Source organism: Haliaeetus leucocephalus, unplaced genomic scaffold, assembly GCF_000737465.1.
Source record: "Haliaeetus leucocephalus isolate CR32 unplaced genomic scaffold, Haliaeetus_leucocephalus-4.0 Scaffold339, whole genome shotgun sequence".
In the NCBI taxonomy this organism is placed as follows: Eukaryota; Metazoa; Chordata; class Aves; order Accipitriformes; family Accipitridae; genus Haliaeetus; species Haliaeetus leucocephalus.
The window spans coordinates 9189898-9210324 of record NW_010972775.1 but is presented as its reverse complement, the minus strand read 5'-3'; positions in this window follow the sequence as shown (position 1 = coordinate 9210324).

Below are 20427 nucleotides of genomic sequence, written 5' to 3'. Positions count from 1 at the left end.
GTCTACAGTGAAAAGATTTCTTAACAGTATGAGCCAGCCTGGACCACACAGTAGCCCAAAAAGCTTTAGCTAATTTTCATTTGTTTAATGCACAACAGAAGTGCAAAAGCAAACTACAGCTCTGAATGCATTTCTTTATATTACAGTATAGAGCAAATTACTCATTAGCTAACTACTAATTAGCTAACTACTAATATAGCTGTAACAAATAAAGTGTGAGCCATTTTGTCTTCTCTAAAAAGCTGGCATCTCCCTAGCATAGGATTTGGGACAGCAGATATCAGTGAAGAAGCCCATTCTCAGTAGTTCATTTTTTACTGTTGTTTCCATCCTCAAATACCTCTTTATAAGGCTACTCTTGATGCAGCTCCCACAATCACCATTGTAAATTCTTTTTTCAATGTGAATTTCAATGTAAGACAAAATTCTTTTCTGTCCAATGAAAAGACTTATAAACATCAGGAAACGTAATAATATTCATGATAAACTACACACAGACTCTATTTATCCTGATAGAAGATGTTTTGCCCAAGGGACAGTAAAAGCTAAGTTACATATGCCACCATGGATTAAATGATGTTAGGCAACTGAATATTTCAAAGACTCTGACACTGTCCAGCTGATTAGACTTACAATTCGATCTCCTTCAGAATAAAAGACATTGAACACTAGAGAACACTGAAGGAAACTTTAGTATAATAGCATTAAGATTGGTATGAGAAAAAACTTGGAACTTGTATTGAGAGGAGATAGAAAACTATATGCAAATGTATCTGCTGCTTTCCACGTCCTAAGGATTAAAATAAAAAAAAAAAAAAATTTAAACATATCACTGAAGCTTGAAGTCTCTAAGACAGAGGTTTTTCTTTTCTACATTTTATGGATATAAAATCTTAGGACGTCATACACTAGAAAATAGAATGTAGAGACTTCTTCTCCACAGTAAAACATGTCAGATGCACCAGTAACCAGTGCTGCCCAGACTGTCACTGCTTTGTAAATGCAGCAATAACAGTCCATGCTGGGCATTTGGAAATAGAAGTCTGAGAAGAGATCAAGTTGGCCAGACCTTTCTGCTGGATCTGGTCAGATCTTCAAAAAAGCAAAAAAGAAAAATAAAACCCTAGAAGACCCTTATACTAACAGGTGGAACTCAACTCGAAAGAGAAGACACAGACAAGATTTGCAGAAAAGACTGCTCCTGTCCCCTGTCCTGGCAAGTGGTCTTTGTTTCCAGGCTTGCCACTTCACCAGTTTCTGAGCTGCAGCAAACTGCCCGGTTCCCTTTGGTCCCCAGGCACTTCTGCCTGTCCTTGTCCTAGACCTGACAGGTTGCTCCCTGCTCCTCCTTGCAGGTTCTTTGGATAAGGTGCAGACACCCAGCTTCCTACTGTGCCTGCTTCACCTGCTCTGCAATCTCGAAAGCCACCTCTTCCCCAAGAGAAGGGCCAACAAGCCTCCACAGCCTCAAAGGTTATCTATGTCAGCTTCGATAGAAATAAACAGAGGTGAGCAAAAACAAATCAAAGACACAGACCATTACAACAGAACTGTTTAAATAGTCATTTTCGAATATTCTTTGTCGACACATGCAAATGACTAAGCCACTTAAAACTAGAATATTTTCTTCCTCTAAGCCCTATTTACAACACATTGGTAATGTTTAAGTACTACTCCTTGAGGGTTTCACTTACATATATATTGTCCAAGATATTTATGCATCATTGATCAGACTGTGTTGCAGTTTACAATGCAGCCGCAATGTAAATGGCTTAAAGTAGTTTTATTATTTCAGATGATTTGCAATCTTCAAACCGAGACACCTTCCTCAAAGAAATGGAGTAATTGAAATTTCAATTATTGCAGTTATAAGGAAATTTATTCAAGTGGCTTGATTTTAAGACATGACTAGAACAAAAATCTTAATAAAATGCTTGTTTTAAAACAGTGACTAAAACTTCTGGAAAATTAAGTTCTTCTTGGTTCTATTTTTCTAGTTGAAAATGAAGTGCCACTTCCTCCTAGTTCTGTCTTGATGGTCATACCAGCATCAGCCTACACACAGTGTTTTATAAAGCACATCCCAAATCACAGAATCCACAGAAGGACTGAAAGGAAAGCTGTCATCATATCAACTTGAAACTATTCAGTAAAATAACTTGTGAATATTTTTCCTGAATCAGTGTTAACTGAACTATATGAAAATATTGGATAAATACAGTTTCTTTCTATACTCTCCAGATATGATTATCAGTCAAAGCATTTTGAGTAACAGAACAAGCAAACACACAAGGAGGGACTCAGAAGTGTGCATTTAAAGATAGAGATTTCTAATTTGTAATTATGGGCTCAAACAAGACTAAATGAGCCAAACCTCAGAGAGATAAAATATTTAAAGCAACACTGTAACAAGCTCAATATTTTTCCTATTCCTAGAAGAAAATGGGATCCCTGGTTACACACTCAGCTGGCTTAAGGGCAACCTGAGGAAGATGCAAACAGAATACAGAAAACTAGTCTTAAAGAATTTGGTTGCTCTGCATTTCTTTGTATGTCAGCTAGCTGAAAAGTAGTTGACAGACTACCGCGTACACCTCTAATTTGGTACTATGCTATTGGTATTCCCAGCAGGTTTCTATACAGTTTGCTATTTCAAAGAGTCACATTATATTGTCACTAGGCGAAATTTACTATATTAAAAGCCTTTTCAGTGAAATAATAATGACTGTTTGCTGAGACATTCTCCTACATGAATCAGCACAGAAGAGACAAACATGTTCACCTTCCTCTAATCTGCTTCAAATTGCCATGTAGTCAGCCACATAAATCAATTCACCCAGACAGACATTAAATGTTTTTTACTTTAACATATACATAACAATGGATGCACAGTAGCCCTGTTCCTACTTCTTAGGAGCACTATTTGCAGTACTACAGTTATGAATATGTCAGCTAGTTCAGTAGAGAAACCTATTTACAGAGGTTTATAGCTACGCAACAGAAATTGTCTTCAGGCCACAACATAGCATAAAAAGTTTCAGATGTGGTATTTAGGGGCTTTAAAAAAAAGAGGAAGAGGAAACTAATCTTGCTTCATAATTCTCATATCAGATGCCAAACAGAAACAGCATGGGAACAGCTCAGAGTATTCTGACTTTATGGACTTTGGTGTCTCAGACAAGACCAGCAATCCAGAGTAGTCATGATCATTACAGATTCTGTGGCATGTTTTATTATGGTTAAGAGGTGTTCATGATGGTGACATGCCCTAGTTCTGATCAAAGAGATTATATCCTGCTCAGACAATCTTTCTGGACAGTTTCATTTGGACAGAGAGCTCATCCTTGCTGTAATCCAATCTATAGTATTGTGGACTTTATTAATAAGCCACTGTGGCGCACTCTAGAGACAGCTGCTTGTTAGCAAGTTAAACTATTTTTATATGTGATTATTTTTAGAAAGACCTATGGCAAATGGCTCTGTCCTTTCCTGTTTCTACATTCAGATAAGAACACTGAGCACAGAGACTGTCCATACCACATGGCAGCTGACTGCCATTCACCTGGAGTAAGACCTCAGGGAAGAGGTGGGCAGGGAGACTTGTGCTAAGGTTTACAGGAGTCCTCAAGTGCTGCTAGATCTGGGGCACTGGCATAGGCTACCTATATCCCTGTTTATTTGGTGTAGGAAAGTTTAATTAGAAAGTTTGCAAGAGCAGTTTTAGAAGAAATGCAAGTACTTTCTTTCCAAGTGAGTCTGATGACGCTGTTAAAACTCGCCTGTGTCTCTCCTCTTTAACCCCAGTGTGTATCCAGAATTCCCAGTTCAAGGGGAAGAATGTTCAAAAATAGGAGCACACCTGAACCTTGACTTTAGAGGGCCAAGGGCAGTACAGAGTGTCCAGTTAATTTAATCTTTAATATCTGTGCTGTCTTTGTCTGCCAGGATAGCAAACCACAGCAACTGATAAGATTTTTTTTTCAACTCCCCACTCACCCTGGTATCAGGGTGACATGCTCTCCAGATTTTGCACAAGGCAAAACCAAATACACATTATTGCCATTCAGCTCTCAGAGAATAATTACTTTCAGGCAATAGTCAGTAGGGGCTTTCAAGCAAGACCTATTGAAAGCCCTGGGTCATCTTCTGAGTGATCTGAACAAATCTATCTTCTCCAAGTGCTGTAGTATTGCCTTGCCTTCTACGGGATGTGAATTAAATGTGCTTTTTTGTAGGGGAAATATAAAGCTGTGCAGAGTTCTTAGTCACCATTCTGCAAAGCTGCTAATACCTTTCCCTCTCACAATACCTAGCAGGAACTTGGAGAAGTAAGACAAGCATCAAGGAGAAAGGCTCCACAGGCAGAAACAAACAAATACAGGATATTTTGCATTTTCTCTGCGGTCATACCTGCTACTTGTACAATGCCAAAAGGACATTTGGGTACCGCCAGGACTTTTAGCCTTTTCCATGACTTTACAGCTCACACTACTCTAACTTAATTCTACAGATCAAGACAAACATATAGATAACTTCATTTTGCATGACAGGCAAAAATTGATTTTTCAGTTTTTCAGCTCTGATTTCTGTGACAATTTCCCCCTGTTCTGAGAGATCTAGCCATGCGGTATGAAGGAATCCACTAAAGTCCCAATACAGGTCCCAGTGGGCATGGAAGCAGAGAACCAAACTACAGTCTTGGTTTCCATTCTCCTTGTTGTTCAGTAAAAGCATTCAGATGTAGGTGGCTCCCATATCTCTGCCATACAATGATTAACATGTTTTCTAATACAATTTTCAGGTGCCAACTTGCAGGTCCAAACTCCCCTTCACGAGGAAGTGCGAGCCCAATGAATCTTAGAAGACTTGAGCAGCAGCTATCATCTGCCAAATAAATTTCCCTGAGAGCTGAATAATTCTACTTTATCAAGGAACAGGAAGCCGTTCACCTGTCTTGAGTCCCCTTGATGGAAATGCATAAGGACAGTAGTGTTTTTTAAATGCTGAGTTGCAGGAAGCTCTCATCACATGGTAAGTATCAGCTTTTCTCCTGCATACTAGGAGGAGTTGTCAGATTGGGGCTAAAAAGCAAAGGATGAAAGTTTGGCCACGAGCCTGAAAGGTGAAGATCATTTGTAACCCCTTCTAAAGCAAGATCTGAATCAAGATTACTTAGATCTTCTCAGTCTACATGGTTGGGGTTTTTTTTTTTCTGTGGGGCACTACCTTTGCCTGATTTTACAAGTAGAAAAACTGCTAAGCTGCAGTGGAAATACTAGGTGGGCAGATACAGAGCCTCTGGAATACCTATGTCGCATTATCACACAGTATCCCCCAATTACAGAACTAGAAGACAGGTGGTTCAAAATACAAAAAACTAGAAGACCCAAGATAAAAATCAAGGCAGATTATCATCTGTAGTTTTTTAGCTGAGCATGTCACAAGCTGTGGAAGTCTTTGTCATTGTTCACTGTTATCTATAAAGCATCGCTCTGTAATGAGGGCTGATCTTGAGGTCTGTTTTGTAGTTCAGCTCCAAACAAAAAAGAAATAAATTTAAAGCAACAATCCCTTTTGTAAATGGTGTATGTGAAGGGACTAAAACCAGTTTGAGCATGAAATAATACCTAAAAGACATGACTGGATTTCAAACACAAATCTAAACACTAGTGAAAATGAAACTAGAAGACAAATTCTATTATAATTATCTGCAGAAGAAAAACAAGGCAGACTGTTGCAATGCTGGGGCACCAGCTGGCTCACAGAGAAACCCTTAATCTAAACAAAGCTGTCAAGAAGACTTGAAAAGATATGCAGTAACTTGTGGTCTGCATTTTAAAATCGCTAAAACTTAACTTAAATCCACTTTGCAAGTACACAGTGGGACACAACATTTTGATCACTTTTTTATAACCATTAAAAATGCTTTGTCTGTATAAATGGAGTTGAGCAATTTTTAATCTCTGGAAGACCACAATCAACAGAAATTTCTATTCATGAATCACTTTTTACAGAAGAGCTGCATTGCACTATCCTCCTGATGGGGAGGGCGAGCTCATATCTGAAATCTGAGCCCTACTTTAGATGGATGGAAGTGAATTTTGCACACTTTGTATTGTTGTTTTTCAGATCTCCTGTTCTGATGCATGGCAGTTTCAGGATTTACTCTATGAAGTTACAACAGTAATTTCCCAAACACTTGCACAGCTGTAATGTTCAGGCAATCATCGGTGAAGAAAGGAAGGTGAAGGCAAGAATTTTGTTGAATACATGGCATCATATTTCTGGTGTATACCCTTTCGTCTCAAAGATATAAAAAACAGAGATTGTCATCCTTATGTCTACTCTGTAACTCCATTTATCACTACATATATGAAAAAAAAAAAAATCTGATTGTAATTTTACCAAAATGCAGAAACCTAGAAAATCCTACAGCCTCATTGAGTCTGAAGTCTTTCAAATTCATCTAAGACAATACAGTGCCCTCTGCAGGTTTTCCTCTTATATTACAACTCCAGGAAGTCGACGTCTCGGAGTATCTTCACAATGGAAAAATAAACTGAATTTTTATCATAAAATTCTGTCTGCTAATCTTTGAAATAACATTGTAAGTACTGTAAGCTGAAAGGAAGACATAAACTAAATACAAATAGTCTCTTTTAAAAGTAATAATAATGCTGTTATCTAAAAAACTTGGAATTATAATAGATGATAATATGCAGTTTTAAATGGTTCACTACTTGGGTGATGGAATTGAATGAAAGCATAGAAAATACGTAACTTCTACCTAAGCATGTATTCTCAAGAAAATTCCAAGAAAATTTCAAGAAAATTACAGGAATTCCACTTGGTTTAATTGTTATTACTTTTAGCAGGAACAAGTACCATTACAAACTCAATTAACACTTACAAAGTCAGAAAGAAGATTAAATCCCATCATACCAATTTGTACAAAGCTTTTCCTTCCCTAGCACCCGGATGGATACAAGCTAACCACTTAAAGGCATAACCACTTTGGCCATACCACTTAAACACACAGCCATAAACTCAGAGGTGGTAACACATGAAGCAGTTCAGATATAGCATTACAAAACTTGTAGGCTCTGGGGAGACCTTATAGCACCCTTCCAGTACTTAAAGGGTGCCTACAGGAAAGAGGGGAGGGACTCTTTAACAGGGAGTGTAGTGATAGGATGAAGGGTAACAGTTTTAAAATGAAAGAGGGTAGGTTTAGATTAGGTATTAGGAAAAAATTCTTCACTGTGAGGGTGGTAAGGCACTGGAACAGGTTGCCCAGAGAAGTTGTGGATGCCTCATCTCTGGAAGTGTTCAAGGCCAGATTGGGTGGGGCTTTGAGCAACCTGGTCTAGTGGAAGGTATCCTTGCCCGTGGCAGTGGGGGTTGGAACTAGATGATCTTTAAGGTCCCTTCCAACCCAAACCATTCTATGATCTGCTAGCTCATCAGATGTAACCACAAACAAAATAAGGACACTCTGACAAGCCACAGAGCAAAATGGAGTTGTTAACCCAAGTGGCAGTGCTCCAAAAGCAAACCTGGTAAAGCTCTTTATAACCTCCCAAGAATACCAGCAGACTCTGGCTTTGCAGACAAGATTAAAGGAAATACTGTCCTTATTAATATGCAGCCTTTCGACAGTTTCAACACTAACAGGAGCAACGTTCCATTAATATTTTAGCCATCTAGATTTTTTTTTCCTAATATGCAATAGCGTTTTCTCCCAAGACAAAACTTCTGATTTTTCTACCTTTTCACAACAAAATGCTTAATGCCCCCAGCAATCCTGGGTCTCTAACAATCAACAGTTTCTCTCCCTTGCTAACATGATGGGAAGAACAAGCAAGAAATCTTAAAGGCAAGAGACTGTTGTTATCCCAGCAGATGTCATCACCAGCTGGGTGCTGCAAACTGCTCTGAGCATAAAAGTCTAGAAGTTGTCAATGTCCCAAGACTCTGAGATACACCAGAATGTTATCACTGATTACTAGTAGGGAACCTGCAACCTGACTATGCGTTGTCTTTTGAGAGGACAGACAACCATGCAAGAGTGGGTTATGAGAACTGTAACACTTTTCTGACAGCTGTCCTCACATAGCCAGTGTCAGGATAAGAAGGGTAAGTCATGTCCATGACTGCCATCTCCCCTAAGACTAAATCAGAGGGGCAATAGCACTCTGCTGCACAAAGCCAGAAAAAAAAGATTTGTTGAAGAAAAGCAGAATCAGCCTCATTGTCCCACTGGATAAAATTATGTCGGGAAGCAAGGAATGAGAAGCAAATCGCTAGCTCATGTGAGAGGATACACTGCAGCACAGACCGGCTCCTTGACTGCAACTCTAAGAAAATTCAGCTCCAGCAACAAAATAAACACAGGTTACACAGAGTGACATGTCTGCGATGCTGATGATGAGGAGCAGGTTTACATGCTGCATTACGGTAGAAAAGTGAGTGATGTTTCACCCAAAACCTACTGTTATAAAATGGCATGTTTTGATTTCAAATGTTCATTAAGCAGGAGGTTAGCCATTACATAAATGAAACACTGACACAGTTCAGCCTTCCGTCTGTGTTGCCATTGCTGTTTCCTGGCAATGGGAGCCTTCTCCAGGTTATTTCAGTGTAGTAGCTGCCTTCCGTGATTACAGTTTACTGCAGGGGTGATATCCTCCAGGGACTCTTGCCCTGTGACAAAGAGTAAGATTCAAGAATTAAACAACTGCTCTGATGCTCAGGTTGATGTTTATAGGGAAGGCAGATTTTCCTGCTTTACTTCAAAGCAGGCTCTCATTATTTTGTTAGCACAGCATGTATTAAGCCATGTGGCCTCAGGTCCCTGGCTTTCACTTCATAATTTAATATTAAAGAAAACCCAATATCTTACCCTCTAGCTTTCAAAATCTGGACACAGCAATCCAGACATACCTCAGGGAATTGTACGATTATGTTCCCACAAGTGTGTGTCTATAATTAGGAGCAGAGCCTGTAATTTACCAAGTGAAGCACTCAAAGTCAATTTCTTCATTGAAGCCAACTAATATTCCCAACCGAGTCCCTGGTCACAGGAGAAATTCTGAAATGGGTGATCAGGCGACAGCCAAAAAATTACAATTAGTTGGGTTCCAAGCAGAGAAGTTCATCAGAAATTAGCCATGTGTTAGAAAACAGACCCAAATCCATTTGGAAATGAAATGCATATTTCCATTCCTGATCATCAGTGAAATATCCAGTATTCTGGTGGAACTACAGGTTTAGATTTTTTTTTAATACGCATCTTTGATGACACCTGCATTGTTACTTGAGCACAGAGATGCACAACGTCAGTGCAGCTGCTACAGATATGACAGAGATGTTACTGTTTCCTGTGGCCCACACTCTGTACACAGACCCTGGGTGAAGCCAGGTGAGCTGCAGAGCACCTTGGCCCATTTGTCACAGCACTGATTTTGAGGGCCTCTCCCAGTGTTGCCCTTCTCCCTTTTCCTCTTCACAACAGACAAGAGCTGAACACTTTCTTAAAACAAGCAGGACATGACAGAGGAATACAACAGCCAGCATTCACACATAAATGTCACACATTTAACAGAAACTCTTTTATCACAGTAAGGCCAGTTTTCACTGAGGCATCCTGACATACAAAAAAAATCCACTTTTTTCTCCTTGAGAGCAAGATGAGTATTACCATTCCCATTTTACCAACAGGGAAAGAGAAGATGACTTTCCACCAGCACTGAGCACCCAGAGCATGGCAGCATGCCAGGAAGAGATCCCAAGACTGCTCTACAGTTGCTGAAAACCTCATGGGCATGGTGACAAATGGTCCTGTCAATAATTCGGTCTGGGCATCACACACAACACCACAATTCTGTTCAAAGCCTCCCTAGGGCTCTATTTGTTTCTTTGGTTTGTTTTGGTTTTAAGTTTTCTCCATTCTACGTGCCTTCTCCCACCCCCCTCACTCTTAGCCAAATTGACGCCAAATTTAAGCACACAGATTACATTGTTTTCCTTCGAATTTAGGATGAAAAAAAGTGTTCATTAGAAAAGCTATATGGCCTGTTGACATCACTTCTGCAGTACCCACCAGCATTAATATATGATAAGTCATGCTAAGAATATGATCATAAATTTAAGCCCAGCTTTCAAAGAGAATATGAGCTGATCCATCGTTGTGTATAGATACACCTCATGAAACACAATTTTTAAAAAAATCAAAATAATGGAGACAAATTAAAAAAGGCTTCAGTTACAGCTGCTTGTATTCTCCTTACTGACTTTATAACTTAACCCAATTACATACTAGCCAGTTGCTAGAAGTGTTTTGTTTAGGGCACCATTCTTTGACTTTACAGGGATACAGACAGAATACAGCTGGACATCATGAAAAACTTGTTGTTACCATGTACTAGACAGAGTTCCATTAACGTGTTATATAGGATTTGAGAAGCCAACCATTTAGTCTCAATACTAATGAGACCCACATATCTAACTCCCATATCCAAGGTTTTTTTTTACTCCAGTGCTGCTGTAACTCAAGAAGCATCTGAAAGAATGAAAGGAAAAAATATTTCTCCTAGTTTTCACCTTGAAGCTTTGTGCAATCGCAAATATTTTCTATAAAGCCCATTTTATCTTTTACATGACATATTAGATCCTTTCCCCCATCACAACAACTTTTTAAATAAAAAAAGTATATTGTGAATATGAAAGTGTCACAAAACCAGAAAATATGCAAAGTACCTGGAAATAAAAGGCAATACTACACAGAAATTTGTAACTGATTTGAAACTATCTATTTCCTGATCCATTAGCTGTCCTCTGATTACACATGAGGTCTTAGTGTAGAGCTCAGATGTTTGCCCAAGTGGCCCTCACAAGAATAAGCCACCAGGCTTTAATCCTCACGTAATCATAACAGCAAGGCTGCTTCAGTGGATAGTCTGCAGCCTTCACAGCTACAAGCATATTTTTACTTGGGCAAAAAAACAATTTCAAAATTTTTTTTAATATATACATGGTACAGAGATACAGAAAATGCAACTGACATAATTACAAATCAGAGTTTATCTAAGAGATGATTCTTGTCTAAGCAGTATTCATGTTATGACAATCCCACCTACTTAAGGGCCCTGACTTTCCTCTGTCATCCCCAGCCCTCTCCAAATTATCCAACTAAATACACCAGCATAGTTTACAGTAAAAATAGAGGAAAGAAGAGGACTCTTGTAGTAAGCCAGCTAATAAGTGAAATTGGTATCAAGCTGGAAGGGAGCAAATACAGCAAGGTTGACTGGGTAGAGTGAGAGCGATGCCTAGAATGGGAAGGGCAGAGGTAGCTATTACAAGGAGATGAAATCAAGAAGAGCAAAGGAAATTATGGTATCAGAGGAACGGGGAGCATGGAGATTTTGTTCTGGAGATTGTAGAAATGTAGGTAGGGAGAGCTAGAAGCTTCTTGCAATATGCTTGAGCGCAGTGAGCAGCCTCTCCAGGGACTACAGTAGGGATACACAAAGTACACTGCAGCTATTAAAATCCAGCAAACTAATGACCACAAATCAATACAGCAGCAAAGGATGTCAGTTGCATCTTATTCTCTAATGAATATGGACATTATCGAATATTAGTTAAGCTCAATATTTACAGGAATAATGATCCTAAAATCTACACTACTCTAAGGCAGAGCTGGATCTCACTTCTACAATCTCCCGAGTGAAGGAAAATCCAGGCTGAAGTCTAGAACCTTTGAAATTTTTTTGTGTATATGGAGATATTCCGCCTCACATGTGCCTGCTAAATCTGGATGTGGATAGGACAACCATAAAAAGCTGCTCTCTGAAGTTACACTTTTGGTAAGTTGAATCACAGTTTCTTCTCTGTGTCAGAAAGCAACAGGCAGTCAGACAGCAGCTGATATGCAAATACAAAAAGCAAATCACAGTAACTCAGAAAAGCGAGATGAAATAAAAGAGAGCTTGCTTATGTCTACAGCTCTAAGGAGACAGAAAATGGATAACTCACTCCCAGAATCCTGTCCTGCCATTTTGGGCTCTCATGTGCCACAATTATTTGTAACATTTCTGTGCCTTGAGGAGCCAAGAGGTGAATGTCTCCAGGCACTCAGTACTTGAAATACAGGAATCCCACAAATGCCAGCATAAAGCAATTGCTGCAGTTTCCAACCAAAAGCAGTGGACTCTTCTTCAGAGTCTACGTTTATGCTTTCCTCTGGGTACACTAAATACTGGATTTTGAAGCCTGACTTGGCAGTTGGATGCTGACAGCATCTACAGACAGGAAAGCAAATACAAGTGCCCTCTTGAGATGCACCATTTTTGTAGTTACTGTTGAAAATCTGTTTTTCCCTGGCACAAAGCAATATTTTGTACTGTTCACCAGCAACCATCTCTGAGCCTAAATATGACTGATTATTCAGGCTAATGGCTTGTCCACAAAATGAGTCACACTATTCTGAAGTAAGTGTCATTATTTTTAAACTAAGTTAATTATTTCAGTATAGCAGGTTAAAAAGAGTTGAGTTTAATTCTGATGCAATTTGATTTTAGAAGTCAGTTAGGAATATGCTGATACTAAACTGAAAATGAGAGTATCGAACAAAGGAGTTTTAACCAAATGAAATAAATCAAAGCAAGTTTACATATAGGTAGGCCTATAACGGTGATACGTAGGGCGATAATTTACTCCTATTATTTTAGCAAAAGCAGCAATTTCACGCTAACTATAGTTTTAGAGATGCTTTAGGGGATCATGAATGGTTTATATTCAAGAGTTATTTATGCTATCCAAGGCCTGAAGGTCCGTAAAGTGACTTATGAGAAGACTATTTAAATATCTTTTTTATATTTTCTCACATACAAAACTTCATTTAATCTAAAAAAAATCAGATTTCCTTCCATAGCTTTAATTACAAATTAAACCCAAGTTGGAAGCAAAGGTAAATCTATTTTTAAGGCTAAGATCACTAGCACACAGAAGAGCCACTAGCCTGTTTTCTCCAGTTGGTTTAACACAATCTATACTCTGCTTGTGAAAAGTTGTTTCATAAACCCTTGATTTTCAGTGTAATATGTAACAATTAACATAGTCTCCTGACTTAATGAGAACAGCATTTAGTTTAAATAAATCACTCTTTAGGGTGTTATCATGGACAAAACTCTGCTGCAACACCAAAAAGAAAAAAGCAACAAAAACAGACCTCAGCCAGTATGCAGGCTCCTAGCTCTTTGAATGAGAAGACAGCCACAAAATCCAGATTTTAATACTTCTCAGATGAAAATACCCAGGTCTACATCAAGATTTACATCTAACTAAAAACATTTATTTTAATTTTTTTCATTTAACTTTAAATGCCACAGCTAATCCTCAAGGTTTTTCAACAGATTAAAAAGTAGGTATCTATCTCACCAGTCAATGAAAAAGGGCTAATGAAAATCGCACATTCCCCTCCCACTGCCAAAAAAAAAAAAAAAAAAAAAATTTAATCAGGCAAATAATTCCCTCTGCAGATTTCTGGTGTACTAACTAGCAAGAAGGGATAGACATATATTAACTGCTAATGGCTTCCATACAACAGTAGCAACTTCAAAATTTACATTTCACAAAATAGGAGAGCTTAAATCTTGAAGAGCTTAAGACTTCCATCATAATGTTGTCTCTTGTCATGACAACAGTCAGCATCTAATGGGACTTGCATGCATTATTCAGCTTGTAGTAGAAAATGGCTTTAGTTCCTGTGTTATTCCGGACACTTCAGTAGTTCCATTTGCAGTCATTTTCACAAGATATTAAAACTTCTCAGAAATCAAAAGAAGCTTTAATTTCTGAATACCAGGTTAAAGCTTGATCTCTGGTATCCACTGAGCATTTAATAAACATCAGCAAGAAATTTGTAGGAGGAAAATAAACTGTTGATTTGACAAGGAAACAAGCGAGAAAATTAAAGTTTTCAAGATAGAGACTTCATTGAATGACTAAAACCAGGAGTGACACAAGTGAGAAGAGTTAGGTGCTAGTACCATGGCAATGGTCTGCATGATTCTATTGTTTGGTCACAAGAAATAAAAGATTTTCCCATAGACAACTTACACAGTATCTATTTTTCTACCCCTAATTCCAAGAATGTCTCCAGCAGGCTGCTATAAAAGCAATCACAGCAAAATGTCTTCTCTCCTTGCCTGAGCAATTTTAGCTGCTGTGGCAACAGCATTTTAATGTTGCCTCTTTATTAAGAAAGACAACAGTGACACATTGCCAGGGGTCATAGGAGCACAGGCACCCCTTGCTTGGAGAAGGCTTTAGCCAGTCATGGTTTGCAGCATAACCAAACACCATCCAAAGATGAACTTTTTCTCAGCTGTCTGTGTTATGTTATTGCTCAGCTGTTCAGCCAGATCACCTGTATTTTCCAATACATTCTGCACAATCCTCAGATAATTCAGATGATTTGAATAACTGACCTTCATGCAGACTCACAAAGCATCACAAGTGCAGAACAGAAAATTGGAAGTGTTTCTATATGTTTTTAATTATATTCTAATTTAAAAGTTCATCTTTAAGAAGGTGTTTAATTATTCTCCCTGGATTTTTTTCTATATTCACTACATCACAAAGAAAAATCATTACACTAATGGTACAAATTGTTGTTTCATGGTTACTTGTTGCTACCTTCTCTCTCTACTATTACATTTATCCAGTCTGAGCTCACAAAAATGACCCTGAATAGTTTGCGAATGAAATGCACAGGACTAAGGTGCTTCCTGATATGAACTCCAACACTTGCTACCATGCCCACTTCAGAGAATCCTTTCTTAAACCAGAAGAGTTGCCCTTGAATTGCCCTTTTGCTTCTGCTATAGATATATTGTCCAAGAGTTTTATTCTTCTGAGAGTTAGGAACTTTACTTCCAATCCAAATTTATTCACTGCCTGTTTATGCCCATTACTTGTGCCAACATTTATCTTGCAAAACTCTTTCCCTGGCGTTTGTTCTTTAGGCATATTTATATAGTAACACATCCATTCTCAGGCTTTGCTTTCCTGAGCCAACCAAAGCTTCCTCACAATATATATTCTCTGTTCCCTGATGAGCCTTCCAATTCCTTCTGCACCTGCTCCAGCCTGCACCAAAAGGGCTGTACATACTTGCACTGTTAAGGGTTTACCAGGGCCTTGAGCTATGGCTCTCTGTCACTTGCCCTCAACCAGGGTGAGGGGAGAAGCAGCAACAGCAGTGTAATGCCAGCCTGTGGGATGCTTGGGCAGCACAAGAGAAGCAGGTAAGTGTCACACACCTGGGGTCCCACTAGCTCTGCAGACCTACCATGGCACAGCCCCAGCATTCACATCAGCAAGGCCCTGCTGGCACTCCATGCTGTTAGAGCATCCCACCAATACTAATGCATCCATCCAGCACCGGCTGGGCACTGAGCCATCCAGCAGGGCTGACACTGGGCATAAAACTAAATCACTCATATCTGACCAGTTCACATAGCTCACACCTGCCACAGGAGCTGTACGGCCAAATCCCAGCAATGCAGGGCCACAGCTGACAGATCTCACCAGAGCCAAGCTGGATCCACACAGTGGTAAGCCAGGTATCTCTGACAGTGTGATCCCATCCACCTGCATCTGAGGCTACTCACCCATGAATAACAGAGGGTCAGCTGTATGCCCCTCCAGAAACATCTCTGTATACGTCTGTGACTCCATCACACTGATGTCTCATACTCACCCTGGGCTACTACAGTGCAGAAATCACAACCACTTGTATTCTGTATTTCCTGTGGGACTTGGCCATTTGTTCAGTTCTTTGTCAGTTTATCAACCGAAAAAAATTGGTGCGGATTACGATCATAAATTCCTTTCTAATCAAGTATTGATTTTTCAAGATGGCTGTTTCTGGACAGTACCCAGCCCCATAGGGCAGTAGCCGGAAATGTTTGAGGTAGGTGCCAGCAGGCACATCTTCCATGTCCCCCCAACACTGGAAATGCAAGAGCAACACAGCCCATTGTCTGCCATTTACACTTCCACAAATACAGATGATACATTATACAAGCTGCAGTCTGCATGCCAGATTTTTAAATCCTTTAGCAGCTGTTTCAATTGACAATAATGCCATAATGCATCAGGGTGTTGAAACAGTGGTGTGTACCTATATGTCCCTCTGGCAACACCCATCTGGTATGACATTTGCCTGCTTCATCTTTCAGTCTGGGAGAAAAGTCATCCTCTCAGTCACACTGTGTTCAGTAAAAAGCTATGCTACAGGAACTAAACCATCAGAGGAAAAGGGAGAGACAGAAAGGAAGATGCTGAGACTAGCTACATGCCACATGTAGTTCCTGGCCTTAACAAAAGCCACAAATAGTCTGCCACTCTGTAGGGACAGATCAGTAGAAGGTATCCTGGATAAAGGAAGGAGATAGCGCTCTAGGGATGGAGGAGAGAAGAGAATAAATAGGGGAAGAATGCAGAAAGGAAATAGGAGAACTGGGACTCGTACAAATAACAATGGGGGGAAAAAAATAAAGGGAAGAAAGCAATAGAAGAGTAGCAAAGGAAAGAACACGGAAGACAAGGATGGGGACTTGAACAGAAAGGAAAGTGACTTTATAAACAAAGAGGATGAGTCAGAAAAGATTCCTGATTTCATTTGCAAACAGTTCATTTGCAGATTAATTGCTTACAAAGCTGGACTGGTTTTGGCAGCTGCATAGCTTGAGATCACAGGCCTCACAGGTGGCAAAGGGAACAGGAAACTTTGCATGCTATTGAAACAAGCTGAGGGAGAATTGCAAAAGAAGAGCTGAGACTCCTTCATTCCACAGAGTTACACACACACTAATTTCCCTTGTTCCTGTGTGTAGTGGGGAAGACATCCTTTGCAATGGCTGGAAAACAAGGCAGTTTTTTTGCAGGAAGAAAGTTGTATTTTAAGAGGTCTCGAAATTCAGAAAACAAAAAGGTTGTTCTGCAAAGACTAAGAGATTGGTTATCATTTTAAAAGGAACAAAAGGGAAGGCCCTATTGCTGCGTAGGTGCTGTGCATGATTACATTACTTTCAGTGGCAGCTCTAGCATAAGCAGCTCCTACCATCATTTCCATTCTGACTGCTGCTCAACCCTATCCCAGGCTGCCTCTCCTAGTCTTTTGGGACAGCGGTTAAGGGGAGCCCTGTTGTGAAACAGGCCCAGAAAACAACCCTGCCCTCAAAATCATCACTGCTGTCAAAAGAAATGGACACATACCTCTGAATTCAGTTCAAACCCCAAAATCATTCAAGAAATTTTTAAAAAATGTTACTATGAAAATCAAAAATTTGTTCCTTGAGGCTGTGAGCAAATGGCTAAAACACAACTCAGTTCCAAGTTCTTCCAATGAATCCCCTGTGACCTTGTCATTCTCCTCTGTGCCTCAGTTCGTCATGTGCACATACAAGCTTTGCAAGAACCCATTCAAGGTTGTTTGAGACATTCTTAATCTAATCATGACAGTCAGAGACAAGCACACCAAGTTTTCAAACAGAAAAAGGAAAAATTCTAGGAATGAAAAAATCCAACTGCCAAGCACACAGACCACGGAGGCTTTTCATTTTGTTGGAGCAGGAAACCAAGAGTGTTGTGAGGAAAGGGAGGAAAGAGAAGAAATAAGGCTGGATACTTCAGAAGTGCTGAGTGTTCAACCATGGCAAGAGCCACCCTACAGAGGAGTAGGAGCTGCACACTCTGCAAAAGCAGTACACACATTTAGGAGCAAGTTTTTCCAGATCAGGACCCCCAGCTCTCTTACTGCAGTGTCAGCTGAGATAACAGACATGCAGGTGAAACAGCTAGTTGGATTAAGATACAATAATAAGGTGCAATAACAGAAAGGTTGCCAGTGTGGTAGATAATATAGGAAACACTAAAAGTCACTTTCAAAACAGAGGCTTCTATTTTCACTCACAAGAAAAACAAGCAATTTTTTCTCCAATTCGCCGGCTGCTAATAGCATATAATATGAGCCAATTAACAGAAATAAAGTATTCTGTAAAATACAGTTTACATCAGCTGGGGAACTACAACAAAATCATTACAAGTCTAGAGATAATGGGACATATCCTTTCTGGTGTTAATTAGTACAGTTTCCTATGCTTCAAATCCAGTTTACACCAGTTAACTCTTGCACGTGACAGCACCAAACATGTTGTGCTAACAATAACACCAGACATGATCTATCAAAGGCCCGATGACAGGCACACTAATCAATGAGAGCAACTTGTTCTAATAACTGCTGAGAACCTGAAAAACAGGGAAACATGGGGAACATTCATCTTGTAGAATTCTACATGAGAAATGTGGAATGGTACAAGTCTATAGGCATAGTTTGGAGACTGTGGAATTAAGTCTAGTGTATTTTTTCACTTCTGTTGAGGTGTCCGTGTAGGGCTAGAGTGCAAATCCTTGGGGGGATATCCAGGAACTGATCTATGAAGTGCGATGTAGGTGCCTCACTGGAGATATCACCTGCCCGACTTTTTCTGTCACAAATGAGTTGGGTGCAGACAAGAGGCTGTCTCTTGGCATCGAGGCCAATCTTCCCATTTTTCCTTACTGCTGACATTTATCCTCTTGCTCTAATGAGATTTGCAAATCAGTAAAGGAATTCTACTATAAAGTATCCCAACTTTAACCCAGGGAAAAGCAAAACAAAAGCATGTGATGAAGTATGTATTTGCTTCAACAGAGCTACATCACTGCACAAAAGATGCAAACATCTTCCTAAATATATCACAATACTAAGTTCTGCTCTGCAACCAAACTCGCTGTAAAACTGTTTCAGCTATACATGAAAGTAAGGCAGCTTGTACGTGAAATTGCCCACAGAACTGCAGTTTCCATCACTTTCAAACCTTTCTCCATGAAAATGCTCATTCCTCTCTTTATATTCTTCTGGTTGTGCTTTTAATTTTACTTTTCCTTCAGCAAAATTATTGGCACCTTTTTGTAAGGCAAGATAAATGAGAAGGACTGCTCTGTCCTAGAGAAGGTCCACCAGCAATTACACTATCTTTGTAATCAAAATCACCAGTCAACCACTGTGTGTTTCTAATGAAATTGCACATTTCTTTGATAAACATCTTTCTATTATTTTTATCAAGGTTTTCCCCGCAGCTGATTTTGGGTGATATGCTTGTAATTGACAACTTGACACAAGTCAGTACCTTTTCTGAATATTAATCACACAGTCTACTCCCTAGTCCTTAGAAATGTAATGCTAAAAACTAAACATATTATTTTTCACCTCTCAAAACTCAGAGACATGGTGACAAGATTTTTAGGCCTGATTTGCAGCTGCAACAATATTAAAGCTAAAGGAGCTTTGTTAAGCCGCACCTTTAGGTAGGCAAATCACCCACTAATACAGTCAGGAGGGGGTAACACTGGCTAGTTTTGGCCAGCAGGATCAAGCTCCCAAAGATTACTCACTCACGTTTTCCATATTTACCATCAATACTTCCTCTCAAGTTACATCAATATTTTCTCTCAAGACACAGGAAAAATTGCTTTTTTCTCTCTAGCTACTTGCCTCCTTGGTAGGCGAGATCATTCCTTATGTGAGCAAAATTCCCAGGGTCAATGGAAGGTTTACAGAGTGTATGAAACCAAGCATCACTAAAGACAAAATATCAGTATGAGTGGTATTTCTTTATTGCACATTCCCAGTTCCCATTTATCAGAGGATGGTTATCTCTTCTCATGCCCTAGCTGCAATACACTTTCAGCAGTGTATTGCAAACAACCAGCCAGGGCTTTTTTTGGCTGTGTAATTAGAAGCCATTGCTTCTCTGTCTATTTTCTCCTTCTGTAAGTTAGCTCCCAGTCATTACCAGATGGTTATTGTTACTCACATTACTGACCCTGCTGTCTAGATACCTACTTACACTTATTATCCATTCTTTTTTTTCCAAATAAGGACCTTAATGAGGACAAGCATAGTCTCATTATCTCTACAATAGTGTATTAAATATTTGAACTTTAAAATTCAGATTGTAAGCAGTAAGAGAGCATATGTTCAGAATTTTTTTTAAAAGACCTCCTTTATTACACTGTCAAATGATTCAATACTAATGATATTTTTGCAGTCACTAGAATGCTGATGGTTTATAACCTCTACCTTATTTATTGTACAAGGTTTATTTCCTTGAATTCGCTCCAAAATAGCTTTTGGCTGTTCAACAAATTAAAAAGATGTTGTTAAAAAAAAAATAATCCTAGTTTAGCTCTAGAAATGTGTTCACATCTTAAGCTTTTTTCTTAAAGGTTGTTATTCCCCTTGACTAATTATAATTAAAATTCTACACAAACTGTATTTTTCCTCTCCTACAAGCTCTTAATTATAAAGAT